Source organism: Tachyglossus aculeatus, chromosome 12, assembly GCF_015852505.1.
Source record: "Tachyglossus aculeatus isolate mTacAcu1 chromosome 12, mTacAcu1.pri, whole genome shotgun sequence".
NCBI classification, from domain to species: Eukaryota; Metazoa; Chordata; class Mammalia; order Monotremata; family Tachyglossidae; genus Tachyglossus; species Tachyglossus aculeatus.
In genome coordinates this window covers 24,288,455-24,300,127 of record NC_052077.1, presented here as the reverse complement: position 1 = coordinate 24,300,127, position 11,673 = coordinate 24,288,455, and positions in this window count along the sequence as shown.

The following is an 11,673-nucleotide window of genomic DNA, read 5'->3' as shown; positions in this document are numbered from 1 at the left end:
GCTCTTTAACTCATAGTTTATTCTAAGCACAGAGAGAGCTACTCTGCTTGCTTACTGCCCACCAGGTTCATCTGTCTGCCACTAATACCCCCGCCCCCCAGCAGCCCACATTGATGCCACGTCATTTGACATACATTATTGTTTCCAAAATTGTTTATTCTAACCAACCTGCTTGCTGTCACTCCACTATACTTGACTATTCACTCATTCAGTTATTCAATCGTTATTTATTGAGTGTTTACTGTGTGCAAAGCACTGTGTTACGTGCTTGGGAGAGCACAATATAACAGCAAACAGACACATTCCTGTCCACAACAAGCTCACAGTCCAGCGGGGGAGACAGACATTAATACAAATAGATAAATGAATAATTGCAAATATATATATATATGTATATATGTATATATATATATGTATATATATATATATTTATATACACTGTGGGGTTGGGAGGGAGGATGAATGAAGGAGCAAGTAAGAGTGGTACAGAAGGGAGTGGGAGAAGAGGAGAGGAGGGCTTAGGAAAGGCTTCTTGGAGGAGATGTGCCTTCAATAAGGTTTTGACTCTTCAGCATTTATTTAGGTATTCACTTTGTTGTCAGCTTTTTATTGGCTCCCCATCATTTTCAATGCTGAGAAACTGGTGATGGTACAAGATTTTATTGGTGGTGATCCTGTCCTGCCATATGGATCATAGGGAATAATAAAACTTCCAATAAACTGGATTGTCTTCAGTGGGAAGTCTTAGTCTCACAAGTATACAGAATGGGCATTATTGTTCTTAGTTGCTGCTGCACATTGTTGGTCTCCTAATGCCCTGAAACAATTAACATACACCTAACATAATAACAGTAGTAGCCACAGTAATATTTATCAAGCATCTTCTGAATGCAAGTCACTGTACTACCGTTCAAGAAGGTGTAACAGAAGCATGAGGCATGTTCCCTACCCACAACGAACTTTCATTCTAACAGGGGACAGAATAATAAAAATATTTACAAGGAAGAAATCAAAATAAACTGAATGTTTAATAAAAATATATACACAAATGCTAAGGATTGTTACAAATAACTGTAGTATTTATTAAACACTATGTGCCAAGGACTGTACTAAGCATTGGAGAAGATACAAAATCTTCAGGTCCCACATGGGACTCACAGTCTAAGTAGGAGGGAGAACAGGTATTGAATCTCCACTTTACAGATGAGGGAACTGAGGCACACAGAAGTTAAGTGATATGCCTAAGGTAACACAGCAGATAAATGGCAGAGTCGGTATTAGAACACAGATCCTCTGACTCCCAGGCCTGTTTCCTTTCCATTAGGCTTCACAGCTGCCTCTGGCACCTATTTTTATTGCGTTGCTACAACTTGTGCTTGGATCATTTGTTGGACAAGTTGTGTGGGAGGAGGTGGGATTTTAGTCGGGTTTTCAAGATGGGAAGGACTGAGATCTACTGGATTTCAGAGGAAAGGAAGCTCCAGTCCTAAGAGAAAAGTGTGAGCAAGGGATTGAAAGCAGGAGAGTTGATAGCAGGAGCCTCTCAAACAACAGGGACTGTGTTTAATTCCTGATTGTGTATTGTCTCCCAGACCTTAGTACAATGTGCTCACGGTAATTACTTAATAAATCCACTACTACTATAAGTGGGCTTGGCAAGAACAAAAAGTACAAACTGAGGGGTAGGAGGTGAGGAGAGCTGGATTAGAGTCTTTGGAACCAAGTAGTAAGGAGTCTCATTCAGTGCAGAAGATGGGCAACAGTTAGAGGGTTTTGAGAAGAGGGGGAGTGACTTAGGAACCTGGGAGAACTGGCTTCTAAATTAAGCTCGACTATGGGTGGATTCCCTATTACCTTGATTGAATAGATGAATATGATTCTTATGTCACAAGATTGTCTCAGACTTTCTCTTAAAATTGCTACACTCTCTTTAGATAGACTTCATGTGAAATCAAGAATTCCTTTTCTGTAAATGCTTGTTGAATAAGTGTTTTTTTCGTTTCATAATCAGTATAATATCTGTGCCATGGCATAACTGAAGTTAAAGTGGAAAGTAACTAAGGTTCAGGTGGTCAATACCGACCTCTAGTTTATCTGAATTTCTCACGCCACCACTGGAATGTGTTTGCATGAAGGACATGATATGCTTTAGGAGATGGGCTAATTTAGGTCTACTCAACACACTGCCAGTAGATTGCACACATGTCGCTAAAGCTTTTTGTCAAAAAAAAATGTCCACTTAGTATTTAGTCCAGGTCAACACTGCCATCTCAGACAGTGGTCAGAGAAGAAAGCTGAATTTCATAAATGTAGGCTGTCAGGCTCAATTAATAAGTAGTATTTATTGAACACCTATTGCATGCAAAACACTGTACTACTCACTTGGGAGAGTACAATAGAGTTAGTACATAAGATTCCTGCCCTCAGAAAGCTTCCAATCTTGCAGGAGATACAAACATGATTATCTTGCATCTTCTCCACTTCTTAATAAAATGTTTGACACATAGCTCTTAAAAAATACCATAATCATGACTTGACATGATGTTAATCATGATTTGACTTGATGTCAAATTATAGAAAAGAAGAATTAATAGAGTATGAAGAGAGGTATATAAGTTCTATGAGAGGTTGTGACTAATTTAAGTACTTTCATGGCATATATATCCAAAAATGGTAGTGGGGGTTGTAAAATGGGGAGATTGGAAATCAAAAGGCGATGGCTTCCTGGAGGTGATGTGATTTCAGAAGGGCTTTGAAGATGGGATGACCAGTGGTCTGCCAAGATGTAAAGGAAGAAGGGGTTCCAGACATGGGAGAGAGCATGAGCAAGAGGTTAGCAGCTGGGATAATGAGAACAGGGCACAGAGAATAGATGAGCTTGAAGGGAATACAAAGTGTGAACTTAGAGAGAGTTGATTGAGTGCCCTCAAAGCCAAAGATGGATGAGGTAAACATTGGAGGGATTTAAGAAGTGGAGAGAGAAGAGCAAAGAACGTCATTTTAGAAAAACATTACAGGCAACAGGGTGAAGTATAGAGGGGAGAGATTGGAATCTCTTCAAGAAATTGATGTAGCAGTCAAAGCAGGATATGACAAGGGTTTGGACCATTGTGGCCGATTAGATGATGAGAAAAGGGTGAGTTCTGGAATGTTGTGGAGAAAGAGTCAACAGTAGTTGGACAAAATTAATATAGGGTTTGAAAGAGAGAGAGGAGTCAAGGATAATGCCAAAGGATAAAGACAAATGTTGCTGGCTTGAGATGAAGGGAGGATGGAGGTATTGCCAACTGTAATGGGAAAGTTAGGTGGCAGAGAGGATTTGATAGTGAAGATGAGCCCAATTTTAATTATGTAGAGTTGAGGTGATAGCAAAACATCAAGGTAGATGTGTCCTGGAGGCAGGAGGAACTATGAGATTGCAGAGGAGAAGGATCAAATTTAGCAAAGTAGATTTGAGAGCCATCTACATAGAGGCAGTTTGAAGCTGTGGAGTGAATAAGCTCCCCAAGGAAGTGAGTGTAAATTGAGAAAAGAAGACATCTTGAAGAAAAACCACAGTTAGGGGATAGGAGGCAAAGAAAGAGTGAGCGAATGAGTGAGAGAGAGAGAGAGAGAGAGAGTCTGAGATTGAGAAGGATAAGCTAGAGTGGTAGTTGGAGAACCAGGAGAGAATTGTGCCGGTCTAGATTGTTGCCAGAAGGTAAGAGTGATCTAGTGTTGGAAGAGAGTTGAAAGGTAGGGAAGGATTAGTATGAAGCACAGTCCATTTGAGTCTAAATACTTAGACTGTGAGCCTCAAGTGGGACAGGGACTGTATCCAACCTGATAAATTTGTATCTACCCCAAAGCATAAACCAGTGCTTGACAATAGTAACTGCTTAACAAATACAATAAAACAAATAATAAACAAAGCAAGAAGGACATCATTGGAGAGAAGAGGGATTGTATAGCATCAAGAAGCGAACTGGGGAGAAGAGGAGGCTGCAGATGCAAACAACCTGTTTAAGGAATTTGGATCGGAATGGAGGGAGGAAACTGGAAGAATAGCTGAATGGTTGAGTGGGATGCTTTATTTCTCTTTAAGATAAGATACATGGACATGTTTGAAGGCTGAGGGCCAGAAGACATTAGAGAATGAGAGGTTGAAGATGGTGGTCAGAGAGGGAAGAAGACTGCGAAAAAGTGTTTTAAGAAGGGGAGAAGGGATTAGGATGGAGGTTTGGGTGGAGGGGATAGATTATGTAAGTAGCAGGAGAGCTGCTTTTGAATGATGGCTGAGAAGTGGATGTAGTGTTGATGTTGGTAAGGGAAGAGAAATGGGTAATGGAGGGGGAGACTTGAGGGACTTCATGACAGATGATTACTATTTTATCATTGAAGTAATTGGTGAGATTATCAAGGACAAGAGAGGGGGCACTGGAGGTGCAGGCCTTGGAGACGTCAGGTCTGAATAAGTGTTGGGGACAATGGTCATAGGAGTCAACGAGGCTGAAGTAATGTTGTCAAGCAGAAGAGAACTTCCTACTAGCATGGTTTTATATAGGTTACGTGATCTTCTCTGGAGGTCTTTAAAAATGGGATTAATTTTCATTTCTCTGGCATCATTTACTTGTGGCTCTTCCTAAAGCTAAGGAAATGGTCCAGATAGCTTCTCTAGATTTCTTCTAGCTAAGTTTCTACGATTAGAAGAAGTACAAAATGGTGGCTCCAAATGAGATCCAACGGGACTTCCCAAATGGCTGTCCAATGCTGAAATGACACAGATGCTATACTAAAAGTTCAATGGCAAGTGAGAGAATCAAAAAGACCCTGCAACAACTGAAGTTTAAAAATCAGAGTTAACAGTAGAATTAAGGAAATTAGTATGAGGCTTGAAAGTGGCATAAAGAAATGATTTTGTGAAATAATTTATATTACTATATTATAAAAATCTTTTTAAGGGAAGAAAAAGAAAGAAGCAAAAATTGGATACTCAGCAAATAAAATATTGCCAGTGTAGGCCCAGCCATAGGGCACTGCTGTTGTAATGAAAATGAACTTTAGGAATTGCTCACCAACATCCGCCGTTGGAACCATCTCACTGGCTTTCTTTTCAGAAGTCCAGGAACATACATGCTGAGAAGCAGCATTGCCTAGTGGATAGAGCACGGGCCTGGAAGTCAGAAGGACCTGGGTTCTAATCCCACCTCCTCCACTTGTCTGCTGTTCGACTTTAGACAAGTCACTTAACTTCTCTGTGCCTAGGTTACCTCATCTGTATAATGGGAAGTAAAACTGTGAAACCCCATGTGGGACATGGAGTATGTACAACTTGATTAGCTTGTAGTTACCCCAGCTCTCAGTAAAGTTCCTGGAACATAATAAGTGCTTAACAAATATCATTTATATATAAGTATATATATATATGTATATATATATATTAATAAAATATATATATATTGACATGTTGAAAATCCCTGTCACTTGCCCAGGGCCCTCATGACTCTTCTAGTATTTATAAACCAAATGGGAATGTATCAGGATGTAGAATTACCAAATTATGACAGATGTTTGGGTTGAAGTCTTAACTGAAAACTGGAGTCACAATTCTTGAAATTCAGTGACCCCGAATTTCACTATACTGCGGAACTGTGTGAGGTCCTATAGTAGACATTCTGTTCATCCAGGATGGTCAATACAAGTATTGGCAGCAGTTGGAAGTGGGGCACCCTAGAGTGTAACACACTCAGCAAACAGAACAACCCAATTCTCGGAAGTGATTGAAAGTGGCCTCTTCCAACCCTCAGGGTCACCATAGTAAAAATTTAACTTTCCAGAGATAACCTCACATTTTAAAATTCCTTTGGTCGGAGATGTTTTCTTCCCTATTTTTTCCCTACTATTACTCTTTAGAGACTTGATTCTGACTAAGATTAGATTGCGGGATGTAATTTCAGCACCATCCTCATATCACTAGTACGACACTAATAGAATGTGTTTGAAGCAAGTTAGCAGCTACCATAAAATGGAGCTTGTTTAAATGAGTCACCTTAAAATATGCTTTTGAAAGCTACATGGAGCCCTACAGATCCCAAGGCCTTATCCCCATAATATCCCTATTAGTCATTAAAGTAGATTACGAATGAACTAGAGGAGAGGGCTGAAGGACTTTTAGAGCTTTAGATTAAATGGTATTAGAGTGAACTTTTAGCCTGTCCTACTAAAGTCTTGAATTATTACATCTGTGTCTAATATACAAGCTTGTTTTATGGAAACAAATAGAATGTCATTTTAAAAAAATTACCATTCATTTGAATGGTAGGTTTATGATAAAGGAACCAATAAGTGTTAATTTCATTACTAATTATTAAAATTCATAGTTGAATTATAAATTGCCTATATAATATAAAGTAAAGGTAATACATATATATATTTAATATATATGTATATATAGGCACATATACACACACACGCACATATATATATATATTACATGTGATAAAATAACCCTATTCAAAATGTCAGATTTTTTTTAACTCAGAGTGAGTTTAAACCTTCCCCACTTGGCTGTACTGAGCTATTAAAGCAATTTGAAATGTAACAGGGGTTAGATGATGATGAGGTGATTCTCCAGGACCCATGGAAATTTGGGCATACCCAGGGGCTCTGTGAAGATTTAACCCTAGCCATCATCTCAGGGTAGATACTAGGGTATAGAGGGCTCTGACTTAGGTGGGTAGATCCAAAGGGTAAAGTGACCACAATCAAACAGGATCATATAGTCTGACCCCTTTCCTGTCTTCCAAAAAATGATCAATGGGGCCTGCAGAGGGTCAGCCACTTTTAGTGGAGAGGCAGAAGGAGCCTTGTTGGATATAATTATGGCAGCTGTGGCAGTGGAAAACCCTTGGCAGAACAGCCAGCAACAGCAGCAGAGGTAAATAAATCAGTCATATTTATTGAGCACTTACTACATGCAGAGCATTTTACTAAGCACTTGGGAGAATGCAATACAACAGAATTAGCAGACACATTCCCTGCCCATAATGAACTTACAAGGAAGAGAGAAGCCAGTGCTACCACCCTCCTGCCTGCAGCCACCAAGGCCGTGCCCAGTATTGCTGTCATGGCTGCTAATCCAGTCACAAGCTTCTCTCTAAAGAATTTGTGCTGTGGTCATTGCTGCTGAAGATCTATTCATTTTTATCAATACTGACTGTAGTGATCATTTCATGTCATCAGTGTCCCAACTCTATAGTATTGTGCTCTCTCAAGCATCCACTATAGTGCTCTGCTTATAGTAAGTGCTCAGTAAATACCTTTGATTATGTCTTTCTCCTGATCTGTCACAGTGACTTTTTCCCTTTCCTGATTTTTTTTCCTCCCCTCTTCTTCTTGCTCTTCACCCACCCATGAAATTTTCACTTCATGGAACTCTGCCACCTGCTGCATCTGCTGCATTTTGAGCTCTAGTCTCTTTATTCTTAGATCTTCACCAACACGTCCTAAGAGATCATATCTGTGAAGGAGAGCCATCCCATAGAGACCCAGAGTGTGGCAGAACTTAACAGTCCTTCAAGGTGGGGCCACATGAAAGCATTCTAAGCTTTCACTGGATATTGAAGTTAATACTTCACCCCGCTTTACAGTCTCATTAAATTATAATATACCCCATCATGCATCATTTCAGATGCTACTAAGCTTTTTGTATGCTTTTACATGTACCTTTTTTCCGTTTATCAAACAAAATCCAGTGGTCCTGGACAAGCACTATAACAATTTTCTGTGTAATTGGAATCCAGATATGAGTCTTCTTACTAAGAAACAGCATGGCCTTGTGGATAGATCAGGGGCTTGGGAGTCAGAGGACCTGGGTTCTTATCCCAGCTCTGCCAGGAACCTGCTGTGTGACCTTGGTCAAGTCACTTAACTTCTCTTTGCCTCAGCCCCCTCATCCACAAAATGGAGATTCATTACCTGTTCTCCCTCCTACTTAGATTGTGAGCCCCATGAGAGATCTGCTGATCTTGTGTTAACCCCTGCAGTTAAAACAGTTCTTGGTTCATAGAAAGCATTTAACAAGTATTATTATTATGTGGGTTCCAGAGAAGTTTATCTGCAATCTTAACCCACCTACAAATGCAGGGTAGCAACAGACATCTGCACATTTGATGGCAGTCAGCAATTTCCACTTTAGCCTCTAGATTTAACAGCACCACAAATGGATAAAGTCTAGTCAGTCACTATTTTTAAATAAATTACATTTGTTCATTCACTCTTCATAATAACACGTCTTCATTTGCCTTCACAATACCCCGGAAAGCAAAAGTATTCACATATTTCAAAAACAAAGTTGACTCATACAGAGACCCACAAAATGAAGTAACTTGCCAAGGTCGCACCAAATAACTTATTTACAGAATACCATGCTGTAACACTAAGCCACTAGCCCTGTAACTATGAGTTCAAGGGAAAACTCAGAGGACCTCAGAACATGTCACCCTGCTCCTCAAAAAACTCTAGGGGTTGCCCATCCACATCAAACAAAAACTCTTCACCTTTGGCTTCAAAGCACTCCACCACCTTGTCCCCTCCTACCTCACCTTGCTTCTCTCCTTCTACAACCCAGCCCACACGCTTTGTTCCTCTCGTGCTAACCTTCTCACTGTCCCTTAATCTGGCCTATTTCACCACCGATCCCTAGCCCATGTTCTGCCTCTGTCCTGGAACGCCTCCCTCCTCAAATCTGACAGACAATTACTCTCCTCCTCCTTTCAAAGCCTTATTGGAGACATATCTCCTCCAAGAGGTCTTCCCAGACCAAGCCCCCCAATTAGCCCTCCAGTAGCCCCCAAGCTATTCCTCCAGCCCCCCTTTGGCACCACTTTTGCAGACCCTGAGCTGGCTGGGAAGTCAGGATTATCCTAAATGGCCTGACCTTATCTTTTGAGTTCATTCATTCATTCAATTATATTTATTGAGCACTTACTGTGTGCAGAGGACTGTACTAAGCACTTGGGAGAGTACAATACAACAATAAACAGACACATTCCCTGCCTGCAATGAGCGTACAGTCTAGAAGAGGGGAGACAAACATTAACACAAGTAAATAAATTGCAGATAAGTACATAGGTGCTGTGGGGGTGGGAGTGGGGAAGAGAAAAGGGAGAAGTCAGGCCATTTAGGATAATCCTGACTTCCCAGCCAGCTCAGGGTCTGCAAAAGTGGTGCCAAAGGAGGGCTGGAGGAATAGTATGATTCTTGTCATCCTCCTTTCATTCCTGTTATGGTTAAAAATGTCCCATCTCACATCCCTTTTCCCCCTCCAATCAATCACTTGACCAGTCGATGTATTTATTGAGCGCTTACTATGTGCAGAGCACTTTTCTAAGCACTTGGGAAGGTACAAAACAACAGAATTAGCAGACAAGTTCCCTGCCCATAATGATCTTACAGTTTAATCTATTATCGAAATCTTGTCTCATTCACGAATTTGTCCAAACGTTTCTTGAAACCATTGATAGGTCCCATTGGTAAATCTGATTTTAAATCATTATTATATATCAGCAGGAAATAAAGTTTTTAGGACAGAAAGCTCAAATTAATTAAACTTCTCAAATAATTTTGAATTTTGGCATTTTCAAACCATGAATTAACATGTCTACCCAGGCCCAGGGAAGGGGGAGCAAGAGAAGCAATACTCAGGGCCTCTTGCCGAGGGGGGACCCGTGCCAGATGTGGTGCCAATTCCCATCAGAGAACAGATGGCGTAATTAATTCTTCCTCTTCAGCACCTTGTGGGTAGGCAGGTCCCAGAAGAGGTAATCTTAGTAGCCAGGATATCTGAATATCACAACTACGTATCTCTTTCTGGAGCTTCCCACCTTCTCGCCATCACTTTCCCCTGGCCTGACAATGATGCCTTTTGCTAGAGGCACTGAAGCAGTGGATTCGAATTTTCCAGCAACCACAGGTTGGTATTAGTGCAGCGGTTGGGAGGAAACATAAGAGAGGACCTTGAAGCAGGGAGATCTAAAATAAATGTCACTTAGACTCTACACCATCCTCAAGGTGACTCTGTTTCTACTTCTGTATAGTTGTGTCTATTACACCTTTCCAACTCAATAGACTATGGGAATTGTTGAAAGTTTTTGAAATAGTTACTTGTAAGCTATGCTGAATTATGGTGACTGTTTACAAGGCACATATACAAAAGACATGTAGATCATCGTGGCTGTCTTCGCAGTCAGCAGAGTGCTGCTGGCTGACAATAAGACTGAAAAACATTTGACAGTACATACTAGCCCACATTGAGGAACAACATTCAACCAAAGATTTTTATCCACAATGCATAACCTAATGCAGTCACTGAATTCTGCTCCCCATGCAGACCATTATCTAGACAGTACATAGATAAATAGAAAACAGAATTTTAAAAAGCCAGAGTGGCTTTGGGGACAGTGATAAGCAGAGTTTGGTGACAAAAAGGGCATCAAATTTCACACTTCAAACAGTATAAGTGGGGTCTGAACTGTGAAACCTGGATGATCTTGGAGATAGACCACTTCTTGAATAGTTTCTCTAGCATCATCTAGGAGCTATTCTCATTAGCAAATGGCAGGGGAAGATTATCTATAATGAGTTTTGAAACACAGTCAACTCACCAATCAATTAATGGTATTTATTGGACACCTACCATGCAAAGAACATTGTATTTAGTACCATCATCAAGGTAACAACCATGGCAACGCTGTTCTACTGGGTAGGACAGATAAGAAGAATAGACAAGAGCAGAATTCTCAAGCAATCGGTGTCTGGCAAACTAAAGGGGACGCCCAGAGCTGAAAGGGTACAACAAAAGTCTTCAAGATACAGTGACGCATCATCCCAAACAATGGGCTATAGCAGTGGAATGATGGAAGGTCGCCATGGCAGGCAGACCAGCCATCAATTAACTAGATGATTTAATCAATTAATGGCATTTATTGAGCACTTACCATATGCAGAGCACTGTACTGAGCACTTGGGAGAGTACAATAGTATAGAATTAGGAAACACGTTCCCTGAGCAAAACAAGCTTACAGTCTAGAGAAGGGTTGTTCTCCCTGAAGGAGGCATGAAGTTTGGGATACCAAAAGGTAACCTCAAAACCAGAGATAGATTCTGCAAGCAGCAAATTTATCAGTGTATCAAGTAACACAGTGTGGAATAGATTGTCAGATCTGGGTCAGCCATATCCACATGCACAGATAGGATTTTGCTATCAAGGTAAACAAAGGAAAACTACATATGTTTAATTTATGATTACACTATCAAGGCAGTCATAGTTCCATGGATTCGTTTAAATATTTGGATGGAGGGCGATTGAATTTTATTTGAGAAATATTTCTAATACAGAGATTTTAAAATAGACCTGTTAATTCTAGAAATATTTTATCATAGCAATTCAATAAATAAAAGAGACATTCAGTAGAGCTGAAATTAAATCAGTTGTTAAAAAGTCAACACTGTTGCAGGAATTGCAAATTGTGAGTGACGCTAGGCAGCAAAGGGCCATCATTACCTGTTGCAGCAAAGGGCCTTCATTACCTGTTAACCAGGTGGAAGGGACTCCACCTGGTAGAAGGATCTTTTCAGCCACACCCCCAAACAGCACAATCATGGACAATAGTGCCATTTTCCAGCAAAGGCTAA